This window comes from Pinus tabuliformis, chromosome 6, assembly GCF_031772625.1.
Source record: "Pinus tabuliformis cultivar Carrire ecotype Pingquan chromosome 6, CPIR1, whole genome shotgun sequence".
NCBI lineage: Eukaryota > Viridiplantae > Streptophyta > Pinopsida > Pinales > Pinaceae > Pinus > Pinus tabuliformis.
In genome coordinates, this window is record NC_142292.1 from 105,466,172 (window position 1) to 105,486,505 (window position 20,334).

The window sequence follows — 20,334 nt, forward strand, 5'->3', positions numbered from 1 at the left end:
AACTCATTTATACCCATCGTGTTAGAAGATTCCAATTTTTTTGTCAAGTTCAACTATAATTGGAAACCAAATACTATGAAAAAATCATCATCATTAATCTTATTCAGTCTCTGTACCAATACCAAAGCAACAATATTCTCGCTTCCTAGTAGTTAGTCGATACAACTTGTCCACCAAATTAGTGGATTCAACATCATCCACATGTTCGCTAATCTTGGACCTTGATAAGGATCAAGAGATTGTATAACACACATACCATAAACTTCAAAAGTCATAGTCTCTTGCTTCAAATCAATGACTGCATATTTCTCGAAATCCCAGTCAATGCCCAATAAATCTAGGTATGGATCTTTATCCCCAAACATTTCACTCTCGCTTTGATTTTCCAGTGCTTTGTTTCCAATAACTTTGTCCAAAATGTCCTTTGCAATTGTTATTCCTTAAAAAAAGAAGGACCCAACAGAGGTTGAAACTTGTTTTTAGTATCTTGGGCAGCAGAGATCCGATATTGAACTCGTTGCATATCTAACACTTGTTGGCATCGCAAAATCAGTCACAAAGCGTCGAATGGTTAAAGGATTTTTTGACAATCTTGTGTGTCAGATATTCAACATCAATCTCGTCGAATATTGGACACTTTATGAAGTGTTGACTATTTTACACAATAATAGCGACAAAAATTATGACTCTAATGTGTCGGATAGCCCGTGATAATAAGTCGAATATCCGATGAATGTACGTTGGATTTTCTCCCCATTTGGCCTAGTTTTTTATGGTGATTCCTACATAATGCTTAAATCTTATACCATAGATATTTTAGTTGATTAATATGGATTTGTAATGACCTTTTATTTTTTAAAATATGCACATATTATATAGAATAATATCTGGATATATGCAAAAATAATGCTTATATAGAAACACTTATGCATAACATATATACAAAATCACTTCCTTTAATCAAATGAAAATTGATTAGGCCACCCTCAAACTTCAAGATGTCACTTCAAACATTTTGCATCTTAAAAGTAAGTCTATCTCACTCATTATTAAAACCCCAAGTTCTTCGTTTTCTAGCTTTATTTCTCCTTTTCAATGGCATGGGAAAGGATGTTGGTGTTTTGTGGAAGTTAATGAACCTCATCAAAATAACATATTAAAAATTATTTTGCACCAACAAGATTATGTTTCAAATTATTGAGCCACCAACATATTATATCTATCTATGGAATAGATGCCCCTTACTTCCTTAGTTTAGTTGTTTATTTTTTTTGAAGGAAAAGGGATATGAAACCAGGATCAGACAGAGTTTTGGAAATCCATGGATTTGTTGATGCAGACCGAGTTGGAGATATAGATTGAAGAATATCTACAAGTGGGTATGTGTTTAACCTATTTGGAGGTGTAGTCAGTTGGATGAGAAAGAGACAGTCTATAGTGACACTTTCAACTACAGAGGCAAAATACATGGCAGCCACTCATGCAAGCAAGGAAGAAGTTTGGTTGCAGAGTTTTTGTTCAAGTATGGGGTTAGTACAACGATCTATAAGGATAGACTATGACAGACAAAGTGAAATTTTCTTGGCAAAGAACCATTCTTATCATTCAAAGACAAAGCACATTGATGTTCAGTATCACTTTGTGAGGGATATTGTTGAGGACAAAAAGGTGTTGCTAGTAAAGGTGGACACTTTAAAGAATGTTGCAAATGCATTGAAGAAGTCAGTGAGAATTGAGAAGTTTTTTGGGTGTAGAAAAACAATGGGAATTGTAAGGCTGGACCAATGACTAATATCTCCTGTGACCCCTTGTGTGGAAAATAAAACAACAAGTGGTAGAATGTTGGGTGTGTGTTATATTCTTTCCACAACTAGTCGCAGGTGCGGGGGGGAACCTCCCTTATTCGTTTTGACGGGGCACAACAGGCAGGTTACAGTGGGGGCGGTAGCCCCCTACATAAGGGACCTACCTCTGGTTTTGTGCATGGATTTTGCACATGTTTTTGGGCATGATGGTTTTCTACGCATGGTATTTTTTAGATCTCGTCAAAGGAACTACAACTGTGTTCTAATATAAGGTTAATGGATTGGTGTTTATGAATTCTTCGACATGTATATATATGTACTGTAACATTGAAAGGGATATAATCAAAAATCAATCTAGTAGTCCCAGTTTTGAGATCCAGGGGAAAATATTTGTGTATTTGTTTTATATTCTTGTCATTATTTATTTTTTGTTTTTAGAATTCATCTACATGTAATATATGTACAGGGATAAAACCTACACTCCCCCTTGAGGGAAACACCATCCTCGTTGTTCAATAACCATATACGACAAAACATGTTGTTAGACCAAGCCTTTAATTATGGAGCTTTATATATACAACTTGTTTCAGCTTTTACAACACATCTTAAATGCATATTGGCTTACCAGTCACTCCATCATCATTAATTTATAAAATTTTCCATCTTCCAATGATCCTTTTTTGAATTCTTTTGATGCTTTAGAGGCGTTCAATCTAACTTGGATTGTTCTCTTTCTCTGGGGTGTTGCAGGCCTTCAAGATTCAGTGCTACCATCTTGTGTTCCTTCTTCCTTCAGCAAATAATTCCCAACTCATTGTTTCCAAGGCACACCCCAATGTGCTTACGATTTCTGACCAACTATGCTAATGACCAAAAAAAAATTGTTTCCTGAACTTCCCTTCTCTTATTCTTAGTCCCTCAGGAAATCCGGGCACCCCGCTTTCCATGCAGCCACTCACCTTCCATGATTAGGTTTCCTAGTCCATTTGGAAATCCATTCCTTGCATCAAAAGGTTCTCAAAACCAAGGCATACCCCTGCTTAAAAACTATCATACCGAGCATAACATTTTTTATGGAAATCAATTGAAACTATTGGTTTTAGTGTCCCATAATGAGCCTGTCCTTGAATTTTTTTCTATTTTATTGTTGCATGGTTAATTCTTTTGTTGCTACTACTATTTCTCTTGCAACTAGCTCCAACTGCCCAACTCGGTTAACGTCCATGCTCTCCTACATCATGCCACTCAAGTTTTCATTAGACTCATCATAAATGGATTAATAATTTAATTTGTACCTCATTGGTAGCTTATCCATGAGGTGAACATGGAATTTTACTATGATTCCTATCACAACAAAACTAGAATAGCTCATAATTTAACCCATCGTAAATTAGAACATGGGATTAGATTCATAATGTATCAATTCAAAACTAAAAAATATATGGATGAATAGTTATCTTTAAATTGTTCTCTGCTTCTGTCTTTATACAAACTAGATTTGTTACCAAACCTAACAAGCACCCAATGCCTTCTCTTCTCTTTGACCTCATACACACACTCGATCGATCACCAAATCTGGAAAGCACCCAATGCCTTCTCTTTTTTTTTTTCAAATTTACTAAGTGAGTCATCAACCCCAAGGCGATCACTTAGTAAATAAATAAATACAAATAAGCCCAATCACTACCACATGAATATGTACTACCAAACCAGGTAGTCACCGCTAACCAGGCAGTCTTCTATCGATATAATTATAGGTGTATTCCACACCTTCACAGGCCTAGGCAACCCCAAATTTGGGTAGTCTATCCATTCTAATCAACACAACCCCATAAAGTCCCATACCTTCCTGTCCTAAACACATTACACAACACAAGGGTGTGATGTAGGCAAGTTCCCTCTACGGACAGAGGCAACCCCTCTAGCCCTAGAGTGGTTCTAGTCACAACAAGAACAATATCAAAGAAAATTCCCTTAGATAGTTAATGTCATTAAGGCCTACCTTCAAATCCTCGTTTGATGAAGTTCCCATTGTGTTTCCCCAGCTATCGTTCCAATCATTTTTGTACCTAAAACAACATACATAGAACAACAACAAACATAATAGAATATGATAAAAACGATCTACTTAAAGGGTCAAGGAACTTCAAGCTATCAATATGCAATTTGACATAAGATATAAGAAATAAACCGTTGATTTGTATTAATATGAACTGAAGTAAAACTTACAACCATGCCTTGATGTTGTAGGTCTCCTTGAAGGGTCTTGTTAGCATGTCTTTGTAAGCATTCACCCATGAATTATCTCCCAAGAGGATGAATAACTCTCTCTCCTACCCAAAAGGAAAAATTATGATGCTAGAACACTCATACAATCAAGCCAAATCCACACAAAACTATCCCAAGCTAAGTTACATTAGAAGCTACTTCCAAACTCCACTCAAACTCTCTACAAACCAACTGAACTAGCTGATCTTAGCCATGAAGGAGATATTTATAGGAGGAGGAGACTCTATAAGGAATGGGAGAAAGAGCTTATCACTTTGGGAGGTTGTGCAAAAGGTGGAACAACCATCCCAAAGGAGAGAGTCGAGCTCATTTGATCCAACAACCAACCCTAGGACCGTCCATTGACAATTTGTTAAAACAAACTCACCAAAAGTAGCTCGTCGCGAGTGAAACACAGGGACAGAGTGACGATGTCACTAGGCTTAGTTCAATATCGACCATCTTCGCAGGTGGAATAACTGATGACCCACAACAACCCAAAAACATAGGTTAAAAAGGGTCTGCTCTAGGAGTAATGAACTGAGGTATTCTTCCTGATATGACAAGGAAGACATTGACACATATTTTGTAACATGACACATAAAATATGTCAATAACACGGATCGACAGTGTCCGGGATCAGGGAATGTGGGGTCGGTGACAAAATATTGTGTAATAAATGCCCCCTAGTGGGCGGGGTGAAATGCTTTACGAATCCATAATTGAAACAGAACACCATCGCAGAGAACTTGCAAATGCAAGTACAACTGATATCTCTAATACATGAGTACATAGTGAAAGGAAATACATGTGCATAAGGCATGGGTGTAGCCATCTGGAAGATAAACATAAATGATTTGTGGTATGGACACAACCATCCAATCAAAAGGACCATATAAACTCGGGTATGGTCATAGCCATCTAATCAAAAGAGTCATGTATACAATCATGAACCAATCCACACAACCTGGACTTGTGTAATATGAGCCCAGGGTCTTGAATCCCAACCCGATCAAGGTACAAATTCTAATGTGCGAATAGATGTGCTAAAGTCGAGCATACTAGAAAATCGCTTGATTATTGGTCAATGATGTAAACCGTTAACAAGTGTAAGAGAGACCACCACTAATGTTAATGGTTCTCAAGGTATTGCTAGTACAATCCATGAAGTGTGAAGAATGAGCTGAAGTCGAACACCCGTGAAATCACTCAATCAAAGGCTAATAATGAAAGCTTCTCATCGAATGCGAAGAACTTGCCATTAAGGCATACAAGCTCCAAGGTACTAGAAAGGAGTCTCTAGATCAACTTCCCGGATAATGAGCTGAAGTCGACAGGAAGCGATCGGTCGAAGGAGGGCCATAATGTTTCCCACATCATCGACATGAGACAAAGTAACAAGATGAATGTGGATGAGACAGAGATTCTAAAGAAGGTGTAAGGATACAAACTGTAGAAGGATTAAGCTCTTGAACTTATCGGCGACACGACTTCGGAGTTTGACAGCATTTTGGTACCAAGTGATCAAAGGTCGTGATGATGCAACAAGGATCAAATGGAATGAGGCAAAATGGATAACCTAAAACCCTAAAGGCCAATGATAAATTGAGGATATCCGAACCCGGCACGAAGCAGAAAGAGTGTCGATGTTCAAGAGTGACAAGCTGCCATAATACAACCAATGGAATAATTCCAACTTTTCCCCCACCATTTTTGCCGAGTACCCCAATTATTTTTGAAACACAAGCTTGAAGGGGATAGCATATGCTTGTAATATAAGTTTGTCCTTCGAAAAAATCCGACCTAGTAAATTTTAATGAGCCCTAGGAAGGCGAAGCTCGGTCTCGTCATGATGACAAGTCCAATGTCGTCAAGTTTTAACGAGTTTGACATAGGTAAAACTCAAAGTCTTTTTCATATTTACAGAGTTTGAAAAAGACATGGAAAAGAAAACTCCAAAGGGCCCTTTTCGTACATTTGTCCCTTGAATCTGAAAAGGTAGAAAACAATACCCAAGGGAACTGCTTGACCATTTCAGCCAAGGAGTACCTTTTTTGTAAATAGTGCCTCCCAGCCCGAAAAAGGGGTAAACATATATTGGGCACACGACGTTTCACATTTGTTAACGAGTTCGAAACAACAAGGGCTCGACGATCTTTTCGTTTTTAAAGGGTCGGAAAAGAGCTGAAAGCGGACCCCCCATTTTTATTCTCTTGAACGAGTCAAAAAGGGAAAAATACTCGCAATCTTTTCATCTTTTACGAGTCAGAAAAGAGCTTAAAGGTGACCCGTCCTGGAGGAACGAGTGGTATAAAGGGTAGCAAGTGGTTCAGGCAATGGTGGAACTGCTCAAAACATGTAATGGTCAAGAGGCTAGCTAATAAAACCACTCAACGTTGTGGTCCCTCAGGAAAGGAAAAACAACCAAGTGAAAGCATATGATCGGCCAAAGAGATGGTGACGATGGAAGGAGAAAAACCAAGGCTCATCTAACAGAATTAAACTAATTAAAACGGTAATCACGAGATGTAAATCGGGTGTGGGTTCATTTTTACACAAGCTTGAACCATGGAGAACTCTGCTTGGATTCGGTTTCATGTTTACACAAGCTTGAAACGAAAAACTATGATTGTTATAAGTTTGCATGCCGCCTGTATAATGACTCAAATTGAGGTACATTCCCCCCAAGCTTCATTTCGTTCAACTAGGTGGATGGAATGAAGGTTCACTTTCGAGATCTTGGAAAGAGTCAACCGGGATTTTACGAGATCTTAATCAAAGACTCGATTTGAAAAGGGAGTTGCTTCATTTTTTAATGACATTGACACAGTACAAAGAACTATCCTCATGACTCCTTGTTTCATTTTTTAACGAGGTTGACACAAGACCAGGAACTATCCTCACCACCCCTTGTTTCATTTTTTAATGAGGTTGACACAAGAAAAGAACTATGCTCATATCCTTGGTTTCATTTTTTAACGAGGTTGACAGAAGAAGAAATTGTCCTCAACTCAACTGTTCATGGGCCATATGAGAACATGGCTCCCAAGAGGTCTTCACTAGATGAAAGGACCACGCTCCGGGAGGAATACGTCATTTGGTACCAAAGTTAGATCGGGTTCCAATGCCCCCAGTACATAATTCACTATACCAATCTGTGTGATCATCAGCAGACACGGAGACGGAATGGGTAGCCACATAATTGACCTATGGCAGGGAAGGTACTGCTTGCAAACAAGAGCTGATAGAGGATGATGGTTGCAAAGGAGGCGCCTGGTGACCAATGAACGACAATTGATCAATAGTCACAATTCTTCCTTTGTGTGGAAAACAAACCACACGGAAAAATGAAGAAACACGAGCTCCCATGACATAAACATAGTCGCATTCAAGGAGAAGATTGAAATCTAACGGACCTTGGACTACCATCCGTCTATATAGATGGTCTTTCCTCCCAAAGTAATAGGAAACTGCGAAAGAATCCCAAAGTGTTGATTGGTTCCTCCGTTGAAAGCCAACAGATTCTGGGAGACAGGCACAAGCTGTGGGGAGCCCAAAGCTTGCCAAGTAGTAGAAGACATGATGCTAACAGATGCACCTTCATTTAATATAGTGCCATGTACTACCATATTATAGGCTTGTACTGCGATCTGGAAAGGCACATAAGATGGGAGGCAGAAAGCAGTCAAGTGACTCCAATCGAAAGAGACGACAAAACTACTTGGTGGGGGTATCATATGATTTCCCCCATGCTCTGAAGGAATAGAAGAAGGACTCTCCTGAACAACCGAGATGGGAGGGTCACTCTTTAATTCATGAGACTCTGAGGAGACGAGAAGAACATGAGAAGTATGATCACTACACTCTTCCGGAACAGAGTGAGAAACTGGTGGCGAAACCAAGTCGACACTCTTTTCGACCAATGGTTGGTCGGGAATAGGCACAAGAGAGTCATGCCTAGGAAGAGCAGGACGAGCAAGAGACAAACCCAAGTCAATCTCTTTACCAACCGGGAGAGGGTTAGAAGAAAGCCCCTGATAACTAACAGGGAATTGGGATTGAGGAGCTATAAGGTTCTCCAAAAATTTGGAAGCTTTATCCATAAGAGGACAAAGGTGAACAAGATGTTATCCTTCACATAACTTACAGAGGAATCTAATCTTCCCTTTCTTCTTACCATCACTAGCCAAGAGGGTAGCATCGACATGATCTCCAGAGGTCGATGGGGATGATCGATCCAGATTTTGAGACCATACCTCTAAGACTCTAGGAATGCCAGGACAGTCTTAGAGGAGATGGTCGACCTTACACAACCTTCAAGGGAATTTGACCTTCCGTGGAGGATCAAAATGTTTGTCTGCGGGAGGTGCATTTGGAGTAACATTTGCACGGTTGGCCTAACAGAAAATAGACATATGCAGAAAAAATTAAAAGGGCCCATAAAATACACAACTGAATATCATAATTCCCATCCTCCATATATTATTAAGCAACAAAGTTCAATTGCATTATATCATCGCCATTACAACTTGCGACAATTACAGGCTTGTGCACGAATATGAAAACCGACAGATAATACAATAGCAAAACATTGCAGTCTCAAATCTCAAATATCACTTAACACTAAGCTATCAACATAGTCCCAACATATACAAGCATTGTCTATATTCCTGGCACGATTTGAACCTTACGGCACTGTCCAAACTTGTTTCTCGTTGCCTTTTGTCTTCTTTTATAGTTGCGCTCGCTTGATCTAGTCTTCGATACCTCGCTCACTTGATCCATGGTTTTCCAATACCTAGGGCCATTACCTTAATTCTCCGTTGACTGTATCAAAATCAACTCCTAGCTCTTTAACACGTGCCCTTATATTCCGTTGCGCAAGTTCCAAAACATTTCACTACTGCTTTGATTTTCTGGTGCTCTATTTCCAACAATTTTGTCCAAAATGTCCTTCGCAACTGCTATTCCTTCAAAAACGAAGGACCCAACAAAGGGTGAAACTCGTTTTTGATATCTTGGGCAGCAAGTATCCAACATTGAAGCCATTGCATATTTGACGCTTATTGGCATCACAAAACCGGTTGCAAAGCATCAAATGCTTAAAGGCGTTTTTGACCACCTTGTGCATCAGATATTCAACATCAATCTTGTCGAATATCCGACACTTTATGAAGTGTTGACTATTTGACACAATAATAGCGACAAAAATTGTGACTCTAATGTGTTGGATAGTTGACGATAATAAGTCGAATATCCGATGAATGTACGTTGGATTTTCACCCCATTTGACATAGTGCTTGATGGTGATTCCTACATAATACTTAAATCTTATACCATAGTTTTTTAGTTGATTACGTATGGATTTACCATAACCTTTTATTTTTCAATATATACACATATTATATAAAATAACATTTAAATATATGCAAAAATAATACTTATATAAACACTTATGCATAACATACATACAAAATCACTTCCTTTAACCAAATGCTAATTGATTAGAGCGCCCTCAAACTTCAACAAATCACTTCAAACATTTTGCACCTTAAAAATAAGTTTGTGTCAGTCATTATGAAAACCCAAAGTTTTTTTTAGCTTTATCAATATTCTCTTTTTCAATAGCTTTTAGCTTTATCAATATTCTCTTTTTCAATAGCTTTTAGCTTTATCAATATTCTCTTTTTCAATAGCATGAGAAAGGATGTTGGTGTTTTGTAAAAGTTAACGAACCTCATAAAATAACATATTAAAATTTATTTTGCACCAACAAGATTATGTTTCAAATTATTGAGCCACCAACATATTAAATTATTGAGCCACCAACATATTATATATATCTATGCAATAGAGCCCCTTACTTCCTTTGTTTAGTTGTTTATTTTTTTAAAGGAAAAGGGAGGTGAAACTATGATGTTGCAGGGAGCACGGGCTTCATAATTATGAAAAAAAAATGCTTGTAGCTCTTCATAGCATGATTTGAGATTCACTAACATGATTTAAGATTCACTGTGTGCTTATGTTTAGTAAGTACTTTTGTTTTTATATAGTTTTCATGACCTGATCCAACTCTAACACTAAACAAATACATTATAAACCACCACATTATGACTTTTGGTTTTCTTCCTGGATTGCGTGCATATGGAGCGAAGGATGGGCTACTCTTTTAAGTTTAACAGAATTCATCTACAGGATGAATCCTTCAACGAGCTCATAAAATCTTGCTGGAGAGACATTCACCAATCTGAGGGGGCATTTCTATATACATTTCGAGAAAAAATCCAAATGCTGAGGGAGAATGCAAAGATATGGCAGATAAAAAAGAAGAGGAAAGATAAACAGGATCTTCATGAAATAAATCAAGAAATAAGTCTGCTTTCTTCCACAATCCATTATAGCGGCCTGTCGTTGGACAAGAAAACTCTTATCAGATCCCTGGAAAGAAAAAAGCAAGATCTGCTACAAAAAGAGGAAGCAACATGGAGGTTAAAAAGCCGAGCAACTTGGCTCAAGGAGGGGGACCGAAATACAAGATTTTTTCACAACTTCGCCAATGCACGCAGAACAAAGAACTCAATTTGGAAAATTGAGAACGGCAATGGAGAACTTCTTTTCTCCCAACGCGAAATATCTGCAGAGGCCACAAGATTCTTCAAGGAACAATATAAAAGGCAAAATGGTGATCTAAATGACATGCTGTGGGCTGTGGACTGATTACCGGTTATGTTTGATGAAGCTGCAAATGAAGATTTCTTCAGGCCTATTTCGGAGGTGGAGCTTTCCGATACTATTAAGAGTTTCCAAAAAGATAAAAGTCCAGGGCCAGATGGTTGGCCGGTTGAATTTTTCTCTCAGGGAACATAAATAGCGCCTTATCGGCCACCTTCATTGCACTAATTCCCAAAAAAGACAAATCAACATATTTTGGGGACTACAGGCCGATCGCCTTGTGCAATACGCTCTACAAGATCATTTCTAAAATAATTGCGGAAAGAATGAAGAAAGTCCTAAGCTCCTACATAACTAAGGATCAACACGCATTCCTAAAGGATAGACTCATCCTGGATGCTGTAGCCATGGCTCAGGAATGTCTCTTCTCAATATGCACCAAAAATATTGATGCTGCTGCTCTCAAGATTGATCTAAAAAAGGCTTTCGACTGTGTGGATTGGAGCTTTCTCAGAATCCTTCTAGCAAAAATTGGGTTAAGGCCTCAGGCAATTAGCTGGATTATGGCGTGTGTTGAAAGTGTAAACTTCTCAGTTATCATAAATGGCGCCCCATCTACTTTCTTTCGCGCCGAGAGGGGGCTCCGCCAGGGATGCCCTCTTTCCCCTCTCCTCTTTATTTTGGTGATGAATTCTCTTGGTAACCAGATTAATTTTGCTGTTGCTGAGGGAAGGTGCAGACCGGTCAAGCTGTGCAGGGACATCTCTCTTTCTCACAATCTTTTCGTGGATGAAATTTTAATTTTCGCAATGTTATGCAAATGTACATGTGTTTGTCTTTTTGTGCTCTTTCAGAAGTTTCAATCTGCCACGGGCCTCAATATAAATAAAGGAAAATCAGTGCTATATCACAATGGTTCGAACCCTGCAATAGCACAGTGGATTGCAGATCGTTTCGGTATCAATCTTGCACTGATAAAGGATGGATTTACATATTTGGGGTTTCGTTTAAAAGCGAGGGGATATCGCAGCCAGGATTGGCATTGGCTGATAGACCGATTCTACAATAAAATCTCAGGCTGGGAAATGCGTCTTCTGTCCCTCGCAGGCAGATTCATTTTGGTACAGGCAGTGCTCTCCCAACTCGCGGTGTATTGGGGTCACCTTTTCCTTCTCCCGGCCTCCGTCACAAAGAAAATGAAGTCCATTGCTGCAAACTTCTTGTGGGGCGGACGATCATATCAGTCCAAATTTCACCTTGCGAAGATGGACTCTATCACAAGGCCGAAAAAGGCAGGTGGATGGGGCCTTCTTAACATGAAATGTTTTGGAAAAGCGCTCATTTGCAAATCTCTTCACAGAGGCATTTTTGGGAGCAGTCCGTGGAGCACTCTCATCAATCAAAAGTATCTTAAAGGCAGAAATATGGCATACTGGTACAGAAGGTCAACTCTCGGCATCAGAACTGGCTCCTCTATATGGCTTAGTTTCAGAAAGATTCAATCTTTTTTCATGAAGAATTTAAAGTGGACAATCTTTTCTGGCTCAAGTGTTTTCATTGGTATTGATCCTACTCTATACAACTTAGAATCCATGGTCCCTCCGGCCTTACTCTCCTTTTTCCACTCAAGGGGCCTTTTTACCTGGAACAAGCTTATAGCCTCATGGTCCTCTCAGGAACCTATCTGGAAAAATGATCTCCAATTAGCCTTACCCCCCCCCCCCCCCCCCTCCGCCCCCTATGGCTCTCATTTACCAACAGATTCACAAACAGTGGGATCACTCAATTGGGTACAAAGGATGAGCTGATCTGGTCCCTTGATAATACAACCCATCCCATCTCTGTCAGGAACCTCTACACAGTCCTATCATCTGAGTTTCCGCCATCCTCCCCAACCTTTCCCGCCAAGCTTTGGAAAGCCCCCTGCCCTCTCAAGTCGATCCTTTTCTCATGGCTTCTTTTCTCTAATAAGAACCTCACCTGGGAGGTTCTCCAAAAGAAAGGATGGCAGGGTCCTGGCAGATGTCAACTATGCTTAGCTGCGGCAGAAACAAACAATCATATGTTCTTCGAGTGTGCCGCTTCCACTGCAATCTGGTACGAACTTTCTCTGATTTATGGTTTTCCTCACCGGTTTTTTTCTTCTGTACAGGATGGCTTCTTATGGTGGAGCGCCCAATGCCCCACCTGGCATGCTCTTTTCATCCTCACTTGCTGGCATATTTGGAAGTGGAGGAATGGTCGTATTTTCCAGGGCTACTGTCAGCCACTTGATTCCATTTTGATTACAATTTCGGGGTTCATGCCTTCTCTGGACTAAATGGGCCCTCTAAAAGCTCTTTGTCTCCTTATCTATCTTTCTGTTTATGATCCAGCAATGTGTTCCATTACGTAATATCTATATGCTACTTTCTGGATGGTTCTTCAGAACTCTTTTGCTACATTCTGGATAGTTTCTTCAGAACTCTTTTGGGGAATTATGTGTTTCTCCCCATTCATAATGATTTTGCTTAATATGGCTGAGGATCTTGAACTCCTATGTATATTTGATCTTTATATATCCTTAATATAATCTATACCGCTTTTTCTCTCTGAAAAAAAAAAATAGTTTAGATAGAACATATTTATTTTTGCCACGAGACCTATACAATAACAATGTACACGTTATAAGTCCTTTTTATTTGGTGGAAGTATAAGGTAGAACTTCATAGTGATGTCAATTAGAGCCAATAACTTATAGCTTACTAGGTAATACAAAAATAAATTAATTTTAATATAAAATATTTAAAAAATAAAACACAAATATTTAAGTGCTTAAAAGATTTTATTTTTTTTTCTAATAATTGATATAATTGAATAAGCTTATTTTACAGCGAATATGATGTGTAAAAATTTAAAAAAATCTAAAAATAAATAAATAATTATATACAACATTTAAATATTTGGATGTGAAAAAATTAAAACGCATATTAAATCTGTATTTAATCTATATAATATTATATTTTTTATTAAAAAAATTATAAAATATTATTATTTAAATAATTTCAATTTTACATCGAAATATAATGTGCAATGATATTAATATTATAAATTATAATATTCAGCTACTACAACGTAAAATGCATTCACTCTCGCAATGATATCGAGCGTTTAAAAAGGGAAAAACTAAAAGCTCCCTGGAGCGAATACTTTCATTTTTGGCTTCAGATTATGGCATATTTACTCAACTTCATTGGAAAAATATGCAAGGCAATGCTCTTATCAAGTATACCAAAAATGAAATTCCGGCTGTATTCTAATCATGGTGTTCGCGGATAAAAATGATGGATAGGCATTCGTTAGGGTTTAATGACAGAAATCCCCGTCCAAAATAAAATTCAATGGACGGGACTTATTATTTATTATTCAGTCCCATGAAAATCTGGAGAGCAATGGAGTCGACTGCGCGGCAGATTATCAATTTGAAATACAAATCTTTGCTGTTTATCATTGTCGAATGAAGCTGTGCAGAACAAGGGAGTCGACTGTGGAAGTAGGTTATCAATACGTAGTATTTCTAATGATCAGGTTGAATTCCGTTTAATCACGTTTATCACTGAAAGCGGGCATTTGGTCTAGTGGTATGATTCTCGCTTTGGGTGCGAGAGGTCCCGAGTTCGATTCTCGGAATGCCCCTTTTCCTCTGGAACTTTATTCATGAAAATGTAAAGTATGCCTCCCCTCTTGGCTGTCTGTTTCGTAACCTTCTTAGTATTCATAAAATGTAAGTGTGCCTCCCCTGGCTGCGAGAGGTCCCGAGTTCGATTCTCGGAATGCCCTTAGTATTCATGAAAATGTAAGTGTGCCCCGCCGCCCCACCCTCCCCCCTCCCGCCTGATTCACAGGAACGTTTACTTTCTTTTAACCTTCCAAGTGCAGTGGACGGATGGGAAAGAATGATTATCAATTTGCTTTCCCAGCTGTTGAGATGCCCTAGTTGGTCTAAGGCGCCAGATTAAGGTTCTGGTCCAAAAGGGCGTGGGTTCAAATTCCACTCTCAACATTCCCGTTTTGTCCAGTTTTTTTAATTTTCCAAGTGCACTGGACGGATGAGAAAGAATGATAATCAATTCGTTTTTCAGCTGTTGAGATGGCCGAGTTGGTCTAAGGCGCCAGATTAAGGTTCTGGTCCGAAAGGGCGTGGGTTCAAATCCCACTCTCAACATTCCCTTTTTGTCAGGTTTTTTAAACCTTCCAAGTGCACTGGACGGATGACAAAGAGTGGTAATCAATTCGTTTTTCAGCTGTTGAGATGGCCGAGTTGGTCTAAGGCGCCAGATTAAGGTTCTGGTCCGAAAGGGCGTGGTTTCAAATCCCACTCTCAACATTCCCTTTTTGTCAGGTTTTTTAAACCTTCCAAGTGCACTGGACGGATGAGAAAGAGTGATAATCAATTTTTTTTCCAGCTGTTGAGATGGCCGAGTTGGTCTAAGGCGCCAGATTAAGGTTCTGGTCCGAAAGGGCGTGGGTTCAAATCCCACTCTCAACATTCCTCTCTTGTCAGGATGGCCGAGACTCAAGTTCTGGTCCTCGATTGAGGGCGTGGGTTCAAATCCCACTTCTGACACTTTTTTCCTTTGAAGATAAGGTTCTGGTCCGAAAGGGCGTGGGTTTAAACCCCACTCTCAACATTTCTCGCTTGTCAGGACGGACGAGTGGTCTAAGGCGCTTCTGGTCCTCGATTGAGGGCGTGGGCGTGGGTTCAAATCCCACTTCGGATACTATTTCTCTGTTTTTATTGATATTATAAAGCACTTCCACTTTCCTGCCCAGTCACTGTATTCCCTATTTTTATGACTTTCAAAGATAACAGTTCCGCTTTCTTCCTCTTCCCTGTTTTTATGACGTTATAATTTTAAGGTTAGCCGTTGTACTAAGCGTAAATGTGTTAAGGATAAACATGGTAATTATATGTCCAGCCGTTGTACTTAGTTTAAATGTGTCATGTAGGTATTCAGAATTCTCCTTTCTCATTTGCCGTAAGCCCTTCAGTTGGTGACCGGCATGAACATGGTAATTATTTTCCAGAACCACCATATTGTGCAATGTACGATAGCATTTTGTAAAAAACCAAAATCATTGGAAATGTACAGTAGCATTTCATACACACATATTTTTTCTAAATTGTTTAGATATTCACCAACTAGATTAGGCCAAAGATCTTTCAGTACTTCTAATAATTATCAGGCCATACGCGTTTTTTTTCCTGGAAACATAGCGGACAATGGTCTAAGTCATCGTGACCGTTTATCTGTCATATAAGTTTTTGAAAATGTTGGGTTGATTGCAGTGGTTATGTTGTCGGCATTGGGTTGATAGAAGAGGGAGAATCGATTATGAAAGAGAATAGACAGATAATCACCAACTAGAATAAGCTAGAAGACTTTCAATAGCTCTAATAATTATCATAAAGTAGGTTCTTTTTCTCGGCAAACACTCAGCAGACCACTGTTTAAATCATCATCACCGTTTATTTGTGATATCCTCTAAGTCGTCTATTTGTCATTGGAAATGTCGCTTGATATGGGATGATAGCAGTGGTTATGTTGTCAGCATTGATTGGGTCGATGGAATAGGGAGAGTGGATTATGCAGTAGCCAGTGGTGGAGGAAAGCTTTTATATCATTCTGAAGGATATTACCCTGGCAATCAGTTGTCTGTGCTTTGGAAAGATATGACCAAAAGGATATATTTCTTAATCAACCTTTACCCTCTTGTTAATGAAACGCTGAAACCTAAATTCAGTGAACCAGGGAGGTGTCTTCCACTCAAGGGTGGGGATGTTTTTGTCACCACTGGGCTTTCCATTGCCATTTTCCCTCGAGCAATTATTTTGGAACATATCTCCAGAAAGATTATTGTTTTTCTTGCATTTATTTGAACCCGATAACTTCGGCATGTTTGCTTGTTTTGTTTTCCTAAAGATTAAGTTTATTTAGGGTCGGACTAAATTAACGGAGAGTGTGGCCCTTTTAGATAAATCTACCTGATTTTCCATTAAAAGAAAAACCTACCTTGATTTGCTTAAAAAAAATACTGAAACCCAAATTTGGTGAACAACAAAAGTATGTAGTGATGTTTTCGTCACCCTAGGGCTTAGTATTCACATTTTTTCTCAAGGTGCCACTCTGGAACACGTCCCCAAGGTAGCACTCTTTTTCTTCCATATATTTGAAGTAATTAACTTCTGTTTGCTTCCTGTTTTTTTTCTTTTCATATAGAAGTTTCAAAAAACATATCCCGAGGGGTTGTAGCCTGTAGGGCATAATATGGCTTAAAAGCCACGAATGAGTGTTGTCTATTCTTCTAAAACAAAACCATTGGGGATGGATTGACGACGTCCTCCTAGGTGGGGTTGGCCATCATCGCTAGACTTGCTTCCTCAAAATGCAGATTCCCACCAGGGCTAAACTTGCAGTACTTTTTGCTCTTTGTTTGAATGGATCTTTGCAACCATTTTCGACTCTTGAGGATTTGGCAAACGGATTTTGATGTTTTGAGGCCCTCTTCATTCACTTGTCTCACAATTTCATGTCACATTGGGTTTATATCTTGTGCTTTCTTTTCCTCCCATGTGGTCTTCTGCTGATGTGTGAGATTCTAGGAGTTATTTTTCTTGTTGGGTTATTGGTCTAGGTCTTTCGCTGTTGCTTCCCTTTTTTCCTTGTTAAGTTCTTGGTCATAGTTGTTGCTATTTCAAATATTTGATTGGCTTGTTTTCTTCTAGTGGTCTACTAATCTAACCAGGTCTCAACTTTTCTCCCTCTCCGTTGTTTTCGTAATTCTAGTTTCCTTTCTTTTGGTTACCTTGTCGTATAATGGTATCTGAATTTTTCCTGTTATCACCTTTTTGAAACACATTAAAGGCCACTTATGAGAAGATAAGTTATGACTTTTAATTACATTCCATTTATTCTTCTAGTCCAATGGTTGGGTCGATTAAATTCTTTCACATTCTAGGTTAATCTAATGAAACAAACCTTTGTTTAAGTTTAATTTTATGCATTTTTATATATTAGTGCAATCACATTAGTAAATGTGGCTGATATATACAAAAGGCGTCTTTTTCCATCATATATATGGCAATCAACATTTATAAAAGACCAAAATAACGTTAATATTAATAAATAATATTAAATAGTGCTTATTGGCATAAAAATTATGTAAAATGATACCTTCAACTATATTTGGTTGTGCTAGTAATAATTCACTATTAATATTTCTCAATATTAAACAAAAATATATATAAACGAATAAAAATATCATACACATTCTATAAGATTAACGACATACAAATCAAATTAATACCAAAACCATAAAATAAACTTGAATCAGTGAATATGTTCTAAAGTATGATTCAACTAATCCCAATTCTAAAGATATACAAATTTCCATAATTAATTGTAACCTATAATTTTTTTAAAAGAATTGTTAACATGAACCATCCATAATTTTCATGTATAAGTTTATAACCTTATTTAAAAAGAAAATCTAGGTTGGTTAGAGCAGAGTAACAAGGAGCGGAGCGGTGCGTTAATAAAATGGTAGTCAATTTCGCTTACTACATTTTTTGTGGTTGACTTTGTGTGTGTCTTGGAGACATGAGGGTGCGGAATTGATCTTCAACAACCTAGTTGCACTCACGATTTTTACAGAACGAGTTTTTTTCTATTTTGGTTCATTGGGTTGTTTTTATGTTTGACATGCTACGGGCGTTTTGGATTTTTGTGATCTTCATATTTGGTATTTATATGACTAGCCAGACGGGTCCTTAGATTTGGTAAGACCTTGGTGCTTCCTGGGGTGTCTCCTATTTTTGGGTCTTCCTCAGGAGCGCGTTGTTCTGTTCCATAAGCGGTGGGCATTCATGGTGTTGGGTAGGTGGGAGTTCCCTCTAACTGAGACTTTGCAAATTTTTCTATTTCTTATTTGTGCACTCTACATTTTGTTTAGGATATATGAGGTGCACTTGAAACCATCGCGAAAGGTGCCAAATGTGTGGGTGGCGGGAAATATTTATTAGAAGCTCTCACGTGGAGGATGTAAACATTGGTGTTCATCTAGAACGACACAACTTGATTTTCCTATGGCGCAAATGGATTAATTCATTCATTGTCTTGCGCCCATGCAAGGCATTCCGCATTCGTATTTGTGATAAGTGGTGGAATTTTTCCAGATGTTGGTGCTGTTGTTGTTGCAGTTGTCTATAATGCGACTTTTTGGAAGCTTTTCCGGTGGGTTTTTCCGGTCAAAATCCGGCAGCAATTTATTGGAATGGCAAGTTTGATAGCTAGTTTCTGCACAATCAAAGTGTCCCAAGGGTTTTTTAGCGTGCTAAATCCAAATATGCAGTTAAAAAACCATTTTAAATAATACAAATCAAGATTTAACCTCAATTTTTTCTGCCGGATTCCGTCACCGGAATCTCCAAAAAGTCGCATTATAGACAACTCCGTTGTTGTTCTTGTGAAGGGTTGAGTTTTTTTTTTGCCACATAATTTCCAGAATTCTATGTGTTTTAGGAATCTCCCTATTGGTTTTTCTAGTTTTGTTCTAGTGTTGGTGGGAGCATTTTCGATCATCTCCAACGTTGTTGTAGAGCAGCGAGGGTGTCTTTGGTGTGATAGGGCTTATTTGACGAGGGTTTGGTGGATTTTTCGACGATGACTGTAACAACTGTGGTGAAAATTCCATGTAATAAAAGTTAAAAAAAAAATAACCATTATCGATGGGACACTTATTCCAAGTTGAATGTTGGGAAAGACATCCTAGGGGGTGTTCATTTGGTTTTTCATGGCTAAGGAAATTGGCAAAGGCAGTGGCTAAGGCTTTGGAAAGACAAAAAGGCATTTTGGCACATTTATTTATGAAAATAATGGAAATTAGGATAAAAAGGAGGTGAAAAGTCACAGGTTACATGTGAGGAGGAAAATGAAGGAAAATAATAGAAAACAAAGAAAATAGAGGCCTCATTCATAAAACGACTTCTGAGGATCAGTTGGTAACCTTTTGTTAGTTCAGTGTTGGAGTTCTCTCTCATTATTTTCTCTCTCATACTCTTGGACACTTTGAGTTTTCTTAGAGCACTCTTGGAGGGTGTGGCATACTTGGATTCTTGGAGAAAGAAGGCAAAGGAAAAGCAGGAAAGTGCAAGGAGGCATCGGGATCAACAACTACATCAAATTTGTTTGCAGGCACCGAGTTGCATGTATGTTTCCTTCACTAGTTTTGGCATGCATGGCACACGCATGTGGTTTCTTGGTTTTGATATGTCATTGGCATGGAGGATTGCCTAGCCTTTCCATTTCTTGGATAACCATGGTGATTGTGGGTTTATATTCATTGTTTGTTTTTGGTTGGTTCTCATGTTTCCGTAGCTTGGGTTGAGTTATTAGTTCGTGGAAGCCCTGGTTGGAAAAACGCTCTGGAAGCCCTGTAACAACTTGGGTTGAGTTACTAGTCCTGGAAACCTTGGTTGGAAAAACGCTCAAGAAGCCCTTGGTGGGTTGATGATCCGAATGGAAAATGGCATCAACCCATGGTAGTCATC

At 38.6% G+C, this 20,334-nt stretch overlaps 4 non-coding genes across 4 annotated transcripts; all 4 read left to right on the forward strand.

Moving 5' to 3' along the window:
- Nucleotides 1–14,348: 14,348 nt before the first annotated feature.
- Nucleotides 14,349–14,420, forward strand: TRNAP-UGG (transfer RNA proline (anticodon UGG)). The gene has a single exon. It is a non-coding gene; the product is annotated as a tRNA-Pro (tRNA).
- Nucleotides 14,421–14,868: 448 nt separating this feature from the next.
- Nucleotides 14,869–14,949, forward strand: TRNAL-AAG (transfer RNA leucine (anticodon AAG)). The gene has a single exon. It is a non-coding gene; the product is annotated as a tRNA-Leu (tRNA).
- An 81-nt stretch (nucleotides 14,950–15,030) lies between these two features.
- Nucleotides 15,031–15,111, forward strand: TRNAL-AAG (transfer RNA leucine (anticodon AAG)). Its single transcript has one exon. It is a non-coding gene; the product is annotated as a tRNA-Leu (tRNA).
- Nucleotides 15,112–15,192: 81 nt separating this feature from the next.
- Nucleotides 15,193–15,273, forward strand: TRNAL-AAG (transfer RNA leucine (anticodon AAG)). The gene has a single exon. It is a non-coding gene; the product is annotated as a tRNA-Leu (tRNA).
- The last annotated feature ends 5,061 nt before the right edge of the window (nucleotides 15,274–20,334 follow it).